Below are 14,316 nucleotides of genomic sequence, written 5' to 3' on the forward strand. Positions count from 1 at the left end.
TAGTGCCCTCCAGGTACATTCATGTTGTTGCAAAAATCAGGATATTCTTTCTCATGGTTGAACAAGCCTCTGTTTCATATAATGCACCACATATTCTTCATCCATTTATTCATTGACAGACATGTGGTTTGTTCCCATGTCTTGGATCTTGTGAATTATGCTGCAGTGAACATGGGAGAGCAGATATCTTTGAGATCCTGTTTTCATTTCCTTTGGATATATACCCAGAAGTAGAATTGGTGCATCATATGGTAGTTCTATTTTTGATTTTTTGAAGAACCTCCATACTGTTTTCTGTGGTGGCTGGAACACTATTCCTACCAACATTATAAAAGGTTTTCCTTTTTTTCCACATCCTCACCAGCACATGGCATATTTTGTCTTTTGTCATTAGACGTTCTAACAGGTGTGAAGTGATATCTCATTTTGGTTTTGTTTGAATTTCCCTGACTATTGGGAATATTGAGCATCTTTCTATGTTCCTGTTGGCCATTTGTATGTCTTCTTTGGAAAAATGTCTGTTCAGATCTTCTACCTATTTTTTTAAGTTTATATATTTTGAGAGAAAGAGCAAGAGCACATGCCTGTGTGCATGCATGGGAGAGGGGCAGAGAGAGAGGGAGAGAGAATCTCGAGCAGGCTCCCCACTTTTAGTGTAGAGTCTGACAGGGGTCTTGATCTCATGAACCATGAAATGATTACCTGAGCCGAGATCAAGAGTTGGATGCCTAACTGACTGAGCTACCCAGGTGCCCCAGATCCTCCACCTGTTTTTCATCAGATTATGTGTTTGCTATTGAATTATGTTAGTTGTTTATACATTTTGATACTAATCTTTAATCATATGTATGACTTACAAATATTCTTCTGTAGGTTGCCTTTTCATTTTGTTTATGGTTTCCTTTCTTATGCAAAAGCTTTTTAATTTGATGTAGTCCCAGTTGTTTATTTTTGCTTTTTGGCCTTTGCTTTTGGTATAAAATCCCCCCCCCCAAAAATCCCAGGACTGATGCCAAGAGCTGACCCCCCCACCATGTTTTCTCCTAGGAGTTTTATGGCCTCAGATCTTACAGTCCAGTCCTTAATTCATTTTGAGTTGATTTTTGTGTATGTTATAAATAGTTCAGTTTTATTCTTTTGCATGTGGCTATCCAGTTTCCTCAACTATAGGTGATTAATTTTTTTCTAGAAACAAAAGTGCTTGGATCATAGTACATGCTCAGTGAAACAGAAGTTTTGTATTTATTGTTATCATAAACCCTAAGAGAGAAAAACAAAGAAACAAAAAAACAAAACCTTTGGGTTCCGAGTAGCCTTGTGTGGAATACAGACCATATTATTAGGATGATAGTGATATCAATTTCCGAATTGCTCACCATGTTACTTTAAATCTGTATGCTTTTACACTAAAGTTTGCAGTGACTCATTTTATTCTTTTATGGAAGTTGGTTATAATCTTATCTTTGTAAGCACAACATGGCTTCAAAGAGGATTGATGTTACACACAGAAAATGCACATCTTACTCCGTTGCTTAGAGTATCCTTCACAACTGAAAAGAAGCAGTAGTAAGGCACTTAGTCCAAAAGTCGTTTGTTATTCCTAAATCTCCAGTTTAGTGCTTTATTAATCGACAGCTGCCTTTCAAGAGGAGGAACAGTGAACTCTTTCTAGCCAAATTATTACTGAGCTGTTCTACCTTAGGCTTCCAAAAGCTGTATTTCTGTCACAGGTATTTTGTTATGCTCCTGTAATTGTCACCATTGAATTTTTTTTATAAGAGAGCATGTATTATATAAGTTCATTTTAATATATGTATGAAACTCTTTCCCCGGATATGTCCCGAGTCTACTCTGGGTCAGAGCTTATTCTAGGATTTGCTATCCTTGACTCAAACAATGATGCAAATGCTTTGGTCATCTACATAATTTTCCAAATAAGATTGGGAGGAATAGATGAATTTATTTTATAATACTCAGGCTCTAGAGACTTATCTAATTAAAAAAAAATTTATATGTTAAGGAATAGATATATCATCAAGGAATCATTATATCAACATAGCATATTTTTGCATCGTGGTCTATTCTAGCATCTGGCCTGATATCAAAGGCCTGCCATTGCTTTGCAGCTGTGGTTAGCATTGTCCACATGGGGGAGAAAGTTCATTGTAAGGGACATAGCTACGTTAACTGCAGACTGGAATCCAGAATTGTTCCGTTTTAAACCAACGGAGGATCAGAAATGCAGGTGATGGGTGGATTCTACCAAAAGACTGAAGTTATCTGAAGGTAGAAAGGTGGGCAATGCACAACAATACTAAATAATTGACCCCCAGTCATAGAACGAAAAGAACTTGAAGAAGGTGAAGAGCTTGAAGAGGTGAAGAGAGAAGATGAAGGAGAATAAGGGCAAGGGAAAGCATCCAAACATGCATAGTTTCTTGTTTCTGAAGCCATGCTGCCTGTGTGTAAATCTCCCTTTGCCAATGTTATTCTATACCTTTTGGTAAATTCTGCAACTTTAGTAAATTTTCATTCTTTCATATGTAAGATGAGTTTTCTTATTAATATCAGCAAAGTTTCTGATAGGAGTATTATAAGGATTTAATGAGATTAATACTCATAAAACACTTAGTATAATGTTTGGCACATAGTTAAGCCACAAAAATATTAACTAACATTACTAAAAAAATAATAAAGTGTTCTAACAGATCAGCCAAGTGATGGAGTAGCAGATTCCAAGAGTATATGAAATTTGGAAATTTGAGCAAGGAGATAATTTGTATCAGAAAATTTTTTTCAGGAAGAGGTTGTGTGATTTCTTTAGATCTATCCTATGGATAGTGATGCCACAAGACAGGTATGTCAAAAGGGAGCTACATGGGGAATGTGGGGCAGGGTGTTTCCCAACAGTTTATGTAGTATGAAGCCTTTTATCCAAGGTTATTCTATTTTTGAATATTTTTTAAATATTTATTTTTGAGAGGGCAAGAGAGAGAGAGACAGAGCATGAGAGGGAAAGGGGCAGAGAGAGAGAGAGAGAGGGAGACACAGAATCCGAAGTAGGCTCCAGACTCTGAACTCTCAGTACAGAGCCTCACATGGGGCTTGAACTCATGAACTGTGAGACCATGACCTGAGCCAAACTCAGATGCTATAACCAACTTAGCCCCCCAGGCACCCATATCCAAGATTATTCTAAACTGCACTTATATGACCCATGTTTGAGAGTCACTAATAAAATTGCATCGACAGTAATTAAACCAATGAGAAAAGGGAAAGACAAATAAGGTCAGAGCTTCACTAATAACAGTCATACACTGATGCTGGGTTCTGAGTCCTCACTTTCAGGTCAGGGCTCGATCAGGGATTGGGAAGAAGCTGGTGTGTATCAAATGATCACAAAAACAAGGACAAGAGGGATACCAATGCAGAATCGAGACTATTGATAGAATAGAGGCAAAGGCTTTTTTTTTTTCTTTTTTTAATGTGTCCAAGTTCTCTGGTTTGTCCATTTCTGTGCCAAATAGTTACCTTTTAGCAAGTCACATTTCTATTTGGTAGGCTGGAAGAGTAACGTAGTCCAGCTTCCTAAGTATTTCCCTGGTCTTTTCAGTATAAAAGCACTAATATTCTGAATGGAGTTCCATTAAGGCAGCTGGAACACCTAAAGAAAGGGCACTTTGCTTCTGTCATTACAATCAGGCTGCTCCCTATAAAGATGCAAATTGGAGTGCTAACAGCAATAGCCTGATACCTGTTGAAAACCAAGAAGATAGCAAGAACACCCATAATTTCTGATTTCCACTGAGTTAATTGCTCAGCTGTCTTTTCTTATCAGGAACTGCCTTGCATTAGAAAAGCACAATGGCCATATAGTCATTAAATCTGAATAAGATATTCCATGTTTGTTAAAATAATTACAGAGCTAATATGTTCTCATGTTGATTAGTAAGCATGTCTACTGACAGTGGCCTAACCAAGTCATTTATGTTTCTGCTTCCTAAGACCGTTGGCGGTGAATACAAAGATTTAAATTCTGAAAATGTATACATTATATGGAACTACAGCATTCAGCAACTATTTTATAAAGTGTTACTTTCTTGTGAAAATATTGCTATAAAAGGTGAATATATATTCACTTTATACAAATCATTCACTTTATACAAAAATTAAACAAGATCTAAATCTGACTTTTAAAATATGATGTCCATTCCATAAATTAGATAAGTGTCTATTGGTTATTTTTAGCTGGAAGAAGACTAGTTTTAATCTTTGTGATTTTTTTTTTTTATTCCAGCCTCCAAATGTATAAACATATGTAGTCAGGTTTAGTGCGCAAGTTTATAAACACGTTATGTAATGACATGATTGACTACTTTAAACATCTGGCAATAAATAGTTGGGGCTGTACTTAAAACAGTGAAAGATATTCCTTCAGCTTTCTGCTATAGTTGGAAACTGTCATTCTACTGCTGTCTTAAATTGTGACTGTTTCAAACAAATTCTAAATAAAACACAAATTAGACTTAAAAATTTTTTATGCCTTTCTACTGTAACATATCCTTTCTGCCTGAAAAAAAAAAATGATGAAATGGGTTATCCAGTGATTAACAAATGTTCTGTTCTTTCTTTTGGTCCCCATTTTTTAGTAAGTGATCAAGTTTGCCAGGTTGTTTTCGACTGGTTTTCATTGGAAGTTATTTTTATATGGTGGCTGAGCAGCTTTACATTAAGAAGAGGCAGAACTGACAATTTAAGATCTGGATAAGAAGGCAATGTGAAACTTCCATAGTTAGACATGGCACTAAATGTGATCCTCTTTGTATCACCTGATTGTTTTTATAGTTGGTGTGAGTTTGTGTTCTTGACAAGGATTGATGGGCTAAGTGTTACCGTCATGATGTACTGTGTTATTTACATACAGCAACAAAATTCTATCTTTCAGTTTGTCCTTTGCTGTCAACTGAACAACAGAAATATCTGAAAGAACAATTCACAGGGTCTATAATTTTTGCATAATTAAAAATATTATCTTAGCGTATAAAATTCAGTAAGTTATCTTATGTATTTTTCAAAAAATCAAAAGCAGCCAGGTGTCACTCGTTTTGCTCTGTTGGCCATCGCTATACCTATGTGACAAAACAACAAACCTGGATTGGTCCTCTACCTGTAGCGCACATCCAGGCATTGACCTAGAAGCAGATATCTCATTGGGTACTTATTGCCGCTATCAATTCTTGTTTTCAAACTCAACTGAGCCCTCAGTGTTTTCTGTCGATCTTTTTTCTGAGGCTCATCAGTCATGTTTTTTCACACTCCCTAACCTTCTGAGTATTCCTTCTCTACTGTATCTTTAACCTCTTCTTTATAGTAGCTGCTTCTCATTAGCACCAAAACACTGTTAGGTTTCTGACTTTTTAAATACATTTCCAACCCCTGTCTCCCACCTGATTTTTATTTGGAAACTGTTGACTGTATGCCAGGTACTGATCTTTGGCACAGGGGAGAGAATTTGCTAAGTTGAAATGATTCTGACTTTAGAGAGCTTGCAATATAGAGTGTTTTCAAGTTTATATGGCTTCTAGACCAAGTTTCCAATACTCTTCTCAGAATTTTTGTTTATATCTCCATGATTTAAAAAATCCATTCTGTGTTAATTTACCTATCTCTAGCCCAAACCTTTCTCCCCAGGTTCAAAGTCCTAAAACCAAGTTCTCGCTGAATATCTCCAACTGCATGTCTGTAGGCACTTAGGTCCACTCATTTCCAAAATGGAATCCATCATCCCCTTTGACCACCATCCCCAAACTTGCTCCCTAGACCATGTTTTCCATCAAAATGAAAGGCAGAACTTTTTGTTGAATTTTGATATGTGGTTTAATTTTTAGTTCTCTTTCCTTTCAACTATCAGACCCATAAATTTGGTCCCTCAGTATATCTTTTGGGATCCATTTCTCTCCATTTCTGTGTTTGGTATTCTAATCCAAGCCAGCAATGTGTGTGTCAGAATAACATCTGCCACTTTCTAACTGATCTGCCACCCTTAAATTTTGCCTCCTTGTAATCCATTTTCCCTACTACTTGACATCCAAATCATGTCAGCCCCTCTGCTTACTACCCTTAAATGGCTGTCCTTTTTGCTAAGGAATGGCCAGACTTCTTATGAGTGTCTTCAAGACACTGGGTATCCTGGGCACTTTGTACTCTTCAGCCTTGCCTCTTGCCATTTCTGTTCACTCTTCTCTCTAGCCAAAGTGAGTTTCTTCCTGTTTCTTGAACCTATGCTCTGGCTCTGCTGCCTGGTTTCACATACTTGTCCCACCTCATTGCCTATCCGGTTTCCACTAGTTCTCTCGTCTTGAATTGGGAATCACTTGATTTGGGGAAGGCTTCCTAAATCACAGTTCTGAGTTTGGTGTTCCATCCCCCCAACATACTCCCTTGGCACACACAGTTTTCTTGTTCCTGGACCTAACATGCAGTAGTAACTCCCTTCCAACGTATTTGTGTCTTTTCTTAAATGCTAGAGAACAAGTAATTGTCTGTCAGAGGTCCTATAGTATGTGCAGCAGTTATCACTTTTAATGGAGCATAGATGGCCTTCAGTAAATATTGACTGAATGACTAAATGGATATTCTTCATAGGTAGAAATAATATAGTCAACAGGTAGAAATATAGTCAACAGTACTTGAGAATTCCATATAGTTGAATTTTCTGGTAATTTACAAAGTTTTAACTAATTATTTGAGAGGAATTCAATGTATGTTAGTGTTAAGTGGTGTCCATTCTAATTTCTCTAACATACTGTATACCTTTATTTTCCAGTTGTCAGTTCTGGCTTCCTGCAAATGAATTTTTCATAACTCAGAGTATACTAATAAAGAAAGCTAGTCAAGTATTTTTCTTCATTTGCTTTTCTCTCAATTGAAAGCCGAAAAGTATGAACTTTCTTTCTTCCATCTTTCCTTCTTCCCCTTCTTTCTTTCCTTCCTCACTTTATATGACTTATTTTCCTTCTCTTTAATAAGTTGACATCTTTGGATGATTGTAAATAAATGTGGAGGGCTGGGTCCTACCCTCCGTGATTTTGATTTAATTGGACTGGGCATCCGGAATTTGAAAAGCTCCCCTGTGATTATAATATACAGCAAATTTTGAGAACCACTGGGTTAGATCATTTCTGATGTCCCTTTCAATTCTAAAAACTCTAGATTTTGTTATTTTAAGAGACTCTCCAGAGTGTTTTAAAATACAAAATATGCCCAAAGATTTTCTTTCAAAATGTAGAGCCTGAAATAGTTTTGTCTTTTCATGCAGTTAGCCTTGATTGAAGCTGTGTGTTAAAGGATGCAAAATTCTCATTGTCAATACTCAATAATATTTGCTAATTTTCTTATAATTCTCTTCAGTACTCCCTTAGAATTTAAAACCTTATCTAAAAAGAAAAATGTCTCTAGAAATAGTGCGATAAACACTGGCTAACAGCTGAGAGATAATCTGCTTTAAGTTAGCTTTAGTGTGGCTCTGAGTCTAAGAAGTTTCTTTGCTCAGTCATTATATTGGTGTCTTCCATAGCTGAGTATGGTCATTTGGGGACCCTGTAGACCCCAGGGTATAGCTTTAGTGGTCTTTTATCGCAAGTATGTCCAGTGATTTTCTAGTAAAATGGCAGATCCTATCAATGTAGATAAACTTATTCTTATTGGCATTCTTATTTCTTTCTCTCTTCCTCCTAATTGCAGTAATGGTCTGAAATACCAACTAGAATTTATTTTTTAAAGCACGTATGAAGCTAACAATCAGATCAAACCTTTTTAACAAGGTTTTTATGAAATTTAAACTGGCCACACTCATAAGCTTTAGTTTATGAATGAAGGCATTAAAATAAAAATCTGTGCATCAAACTTATTAGAACATACAGCAATGAAATTTCAATATTCAACACAAATGGTCTCTCAGGAGACTCAGGAGGCCCCAAAGTAAATTGAGAGGCCTATGGTTGATTCAAAAGTGACATTTATTTTGTTGTGTACAATTTCTCTGGCAGTAAGTCATAAGGATACTAAAATTTTCTGTGAGGAATTTTACCAGGTTGAGTATGGAAATTCCTGTGAACTTTATCTCATTTTAACTAGAGTTATTGCTTACTTGTGTACTATGCTTGGCTTATTTTGCCAAGTACTCTGTTTACAGACTGGTTATAATTCTAATTTGTGCAGTTGAAGACAAAGCTTTTATTTTCTTTCAGTTTGTAAATGAAATGATAGGAGTATAGCTACCAAGTTCAGTGGGAGAGCAATAAACTGAAGATGAGGTTGTAATACACAGACCAGAATTGTCATAGTTGTGAAACATGGGTTTAACTGGTTACTGTGTTTTACTTTCTCACACATAAATAAGTATGGTAATATTGTTCACATTTAGTGTGGGAAGATAGTGAAGAAATTAAATAATATTTTGTATTGGTGAAGTAACTTGTTGGAGTGATATGTTGCCATTTTATTTTGTTTTAATTTTTACATCAGCGTACACATTTTTTTGCAGAAATGGAGAGAGGGCAGGGTGGCATCTAGCACTGCTAAAGGAACAGAGAAAATGGGGAGGCATGCGTTCCTCCAAATAAATGATTGCTATATTTACATTGCCATGTATATAGATGAATACATTAGTAGTACTATGTAGATATATTCATATGTAAAAAAGATCACTATGCAAATGCATAAGAAGGTTAGCATGTAAATACAATAATATATTTTCAGTAGATGTTTGATAAATATTAAGAATAAGCTTAGCAGAAATGCCCTTGGTTATCATGAAGACAGACAGTCAAATGTAGGGCTTTAAGTTATAAATTGGTTCCTACTAAAATTGTATTGCTGACAAAAAACTTTTAGTGACATTTTGTTACCATGTCCCAAATGCATTAGCCTCCTTTCACTTTCTTGAGTTCATTACTCTCTTACCTTTCAGTAGGGTCAGACATATGCTACTCCCCTAAAGACTCTTCCTTAGGTTTTAACATGACTGGCACGTGTTCATGTTTCAGTTTTCAGCTCGAGTGACACCTCCTTTGAGAAGCCTTTCTTGATTGTTTATCTTAAGTAACCAGTTCTTTTTACTGCCCTTTCCACCAGCCTATTCTCCTCCTGTGTCTCCTCCTATGGTTTTTATTACAGTGACCAATACCTTGCTTTCTTATTTCTTAGTTTTTCATTATGCATTCCCTTCACTATAATATAAACTTTGAGAGTACTGGCACCTTATGTGTCTTCATCTAGGCTATATTCCCAGCCTCTACGGTGTTTTCTGGAATATCAATACATGATGAATGGATTGGTGATTCTCTGATCTGTGAACTGGAGAGGGGCACTAATATGTTAAGAAAACCAGATGCATAAATCATCTGAGATTAAACATGGATGAGAAAAATTAGCTCTTCGGTCCACCTGACTCCCTGAGTATGGCCAACATAGAATTTTCTCCTTTACTTGGCATTAGAAGTTGCATAGTTATATACTGAGCTCACAGAAGAAAAAACAAACAAACAAACAAACAAACACAATCACCATCAAAAAGGTATAGATAGATAATAGGCTTTTAGGTTTTTGGGGGGGGGTTTTGCATCATCTTCAGTGCTACATGATATAGATGCCTATACACTTTGCTATGTAGGCTAAACGATCATGGATTGCAAATTAATAATGAGCTGTAATAAGACAATCTGAGAATCACCTTGAACAGGTGACTGGCAACAGGTGGTGGGCCAGTGAGAAGAATGAGGTAGGCAGTGGACTCAGACAGGATGATCCCAGTCCAAGCAGAACCCTGGAGAGTGGGAGAAAGACCAGGCAAACAAGAAGTTAAATTTAGCCTGCAATGATTTCTTGCCCCTGGGAAAAATAATTGCTTCATTCTATTGCCAAAAGGCAAATCGGCATCAGCTTAATTTGCCTGAGTCTGCCATAAACTGCAGATGGAATCATAAAACATAGTTAGACTCAAATTAAACACATCTGTCCTAATCTAAAGCAGGTGAGGCCAGACAGCCAAGAAGCATCAAGGTATAACGCTGCACACAGATTACAATATGCAGAGGTATATTTTAGGAGCCTGCTGACAGTGGAATAAAGAACCATGAAATTGTGTATTGTCCTATTTTCCTATAGTGAGCCTGCCTTCTTGTACTGGTTGCCATCTTAGTTTTAAAAAAACTCTACCAATTCATCCATTGAGAAATAAACAAAAAGTGCTGATTTGAAGGCCAGGGATCTCTTGCATTTTAATCAGGAATCTTACCTGAGCTGATGCTTTCTCAGGTTAATTGAAATGACAAGGAATCAGAAGTCCCTACAGTGCATTTTAATTGGACTTGAAATTTCAGCTTGAGGATTTGTTTCTACTTAAATGATCATGCTTCATCTGTACAAACCATTGAGATAATGGGTCAGTAGAGAAAACAACAGGCTCAGATATGATCAGATACTTGACTGAGGTGTCTATGTACCCGATCCTAACTAGGACGGTCCTGAGAGAGAAAGGGGAGTGTGGCACCCAGGGAAGTGTGCTGCTGCAGCATCCCTTCAAGAAAAGAAGCTGTCCAGCTGCCAGGAATGTGTTAAACTCCAACAAATCTTCTGCAGCACTTCCAGGATCTCACTGGAGCTTTAGAGCCACCCTATGCCTAGGCCACCTCCAGCCGGTGATTGGACATGGCAAGGGCACCGGTGCCTGGTCATTTATGCCCTTGGAGGATTCCTCTAAAGGGTAATCTTTGCTTCCTAGTGGGCTGGCTAAGACTTCATCAAGTTTGCGTTACAGACTGAGGCTCCCTTGCTTGATTCTTCGTCAATCCCTGCACACCCCCCTTCCCCATTTCTTTTCACAGTGTCAGATCCACATCACAGGATGAAGGCTTTTCCTGCCCATTTCTGCTTTCTCCTCATTTTTCTTTCACAGGCATTACTTCTTAATCTTGTTGCACTCTTAACTTTTTCTTAGCATTTACTTCATGGAGAACCCACCAGACACAGGGGTGTACTTAATAATTAGATGTGGGGAGGCAGATTTAAAACACAGTCTGTAATAATCCTAATCATGTGTGATGGGCTTCTGCTGTCTATCCTCTACTTTATCCAAGGCCAAAATTTTGTTTTCTGTTGACATTGTCCATCTAACACAGGTACCTGTGGGGACCTTTATAAATCTCAGGCAGACCTTGACATATGAGACCCTAAGCGAATAAGCTGAATATTTATACTGAAGTGGAAAGGGCCTAGCAATAATTTCCCTTTTTCTTTTAAAAATTTATTTATTTATTTTGAGGGAGGGAGGGGGAGAGAGAGAAAGAGAGAGGGAATATGCAAACTTCTCAAACACAGTAATTTCTTTAAAACTAAATCCATTATATTTCCTTATGAAGGTGACCACTCAGTCATACAGATAAAAGCTCTAGAAATCAACCCAGATTCCTTGCTCTCTCTCAACCCGTACATCAGTTTGATCACATTGTTATCTTGATTCTACCTCAAGATACATTGTGATTCTACCTCAAGATACATTTTGGTCAAATTTATTACCTCTTTTCTACCTTTGAAAAACACACTGAGTAAATATCAATAAGGGGGAAAAATATAAGATGAACTTTCACAAGTGTAATTTATTAGAATTAAGTAGACATCAGTGAAAAAGAACAAAATGTACAAGGACAAGAGAGAATAAACAGGTCAGCTAAACAACAGCTGGTGTCTACAAGATCTAGTGAGAGATGAACAGATCATCCTGTCTGATTTTGATTACAGAAGCGTCATATGGCTGGCAGACGCACCTGGTCAAATGGTAGAAAACCGATTAGGTTAAGTTATTATCACCTAGAAAGGGTATCGAAAGTGCCAAGAAAATTTTCTTAGGACACCAAGACTTCCCATCATGATGGGATAATCAAAGGGACTGGACATTCCAGCCTCGTGTGTCGCTCAGTTTATCTGGGCTGTTAAGCTCACATCAGTTAATAAATGTTGCAGGAATTTGGTTGTAGGAGTGAGAGCGATAATGAAAGGTACTTGATTTTAGAAAAGTGTATCAGTGTAGTCTGTATGCTTGAGAACCTTTGGGTTGTCACTCATGCCTTGCCTTTCTACTGTAGACATTGCTTCTATGAGTACAGATGAATCTATATACATCTACAATGTGCCTTGATCTGTTGACATTGCTGCAACAACAGATCCTGGTCTAGGGAATATAGAATTCCCCTTTTTGTAGTACTGACAATACACAGGATTATGACTGACGTCTCATCCAAAAAAATGTTTGGGTGTTACTACTCAACTTCATGGAATGTACAGGGTTAGCTGATGGCAGTGTTGTTAGTCTGACGGTACAAAGCTGTGTTGCTTTGCTCGTGTCTAGGGCAGAGAGCGATGATCTCGCTTTTAAACTGGTGATTGCCTTTTTATAGAAAATCTCAACAATAATACCTTTGTTTCTAGATTAATTATCTGGGGGGAGGAATAGTAGTGATTTGGGGGGACTTTAATTTCCTGTTTTATTACCTAGTATTTATTAACTGAATTGGAATTAAATCATGCTTCCATTGCTTTCCCTGTTCATAGCTATCTCTGAAGAGAGTTGAGAAAATCAGTTTTTGCTAGGACTACTTCAAGAGTTTAACGCTTAGTTCTTTTGCCCTCAACTGTGACTCTTCCATTTGATCCAATACAATGCTGTTTGAGTCATCATTCCAGAACACAAATGTGATCATATATTTTCCCATGTACAAAGTCCTTTTCTGATTTTCCAGTGCTTAGAGAGAATCTTCAAATTTTTTGTCACAGCACATAAGGCCTTTATTTACACGACCATGCTACTTTCTGAGCTCCATTCTATCTCTCATATACATCTATGCTCTAATTATTGTGGCCTGCTTGAAATTCCTGGAATAAGCCATGATCTTTTTCCTTTGTATATGCTATTCTCTTTGCCTAGAATGTTGAGCAGGTACCTCCTCCTGTGTTGTTTCACCTCGCAGCACTGAATCTTTTTAGAAGTTTCTGTTGATCCTACACTTTGGATTGTGTAGACTAATTACAGCTCTTACTATGTATGGTAGTTGTTCTTGCTTTTTTATCTCCCATACTAGGCTCTATACTTCTTAATGGTAGAGACTATCTTTATTTACTTCTGTATGCTTCTGTATGTTCAGCACTGACCTTGGTGCCTGCATAGAATAGGTAGTCAAGCAATGGGGGGGGGGGTGGGGGTGAGGGATAAAGGGACAAATGGAAGGATGAATGGAGGAACGGCAGAATGGCTAGCTAGTTATATAAAGACATAGGAAGTTTATTGAAATATCTCAGTAATCAGCCCCCCAATCAAACTCACTCTGTAAAATGCTGCCAGGATAGTCATCTTAAAATATACATATGACCATGTCAAAACTTTAAAATACATGCTAAAAGCATTCATTGGCTCTTCACCTTATAAGTTACGATGTTAACTTTTTAATCTTTACTAATCTGACATATTTATACTTCCTCAGCCATTCCTAACCAAGTAATCCATTGTCTAGCCATGCTAAATTCTATGATATTTCCAACACATATTTATTCTTTTATTTATTCACTTATTTCATGACTCTCTCGTTTCTTATGGCCATCCCAGTGCTAGTATTTTTATCTATCATCTTAATATAGCTAATGACTTGCTTTATAAATGTGACCAAAATCTTACCCTCCATTTTTATTTTTCTAAAGTCTTAGAATGGTTCATCTAGAAAATATAGGAAATAATTCTTTGGAAGGCTCCTATAAGGGAATAAAGTTCCCAAGAAACAGAAAGTGGTAGGAAGTTGGGACACAGATGCTTTTGTAAACTTTGAAAAACCTTCTTCTCTTGATCAGGCGATGGTACTTTCCCCTTTCAAGCTCCCTTTAAAACTCTATGGGTTTCTCTGAATCTGATTTACATCCTGTCTGTATAATAAAATCACACTCATGACTTTGAAGCCTGCTTTTCACTCTAGACTTAATCAGTGGTACACTGGGCGTGTCAGGCTGTTCAGAGATAATACCCTTAAGACTTCTGGAAGCCCTTTTATTTAGCTGAGAGAGTCTTCAGGCTGTACCTGAATTATTTGAAATATTTTCACAAGGGCCTTCTAGCCATATCCTTAATTTGATATTTATGTTGAGGCCATGTCTTTCTGACAAAGCTCCAGGTTTGATCTTTCACTCGTTTGGGAGGCTGGCATTGAGATAGTTTTGGTTGTTATTGGTTGGTTGGTTGGTCAGTTAATTATCACAAATCCTCCTCTCTATATT

The 14,316-nt window shown here is 37.2% G+C and overlaps 1 protein-coding gene across 2 annotated transcripts in view; it reads left to right on the forward strand.

The window, feature by feature from the left end:
- The window catches only part of EDIL3 (EGF like and discoidin domains 3), a 427,380-nt gene that overhangs the window by 108,106 nt on the left and 304,958 nt on the right, over window positions 1–14,316 (forward strand). The gene's annotated exons all lie outside the window — the stretch shown is intronic.

The sequence above is a fragment of the Puma concolor genome, chromosome A1 (genome assembly GCF_028749965.1).
Source record: "Puma concolor isolate L17-30 chromosome A1, mPumCon1.1.hap2, whole genome shotgun sequence".
NCBI lineage: Eukaryota > Metazoa > Chordata > Mammalia > Carnivora > Felidae > Puma > Puma concolor.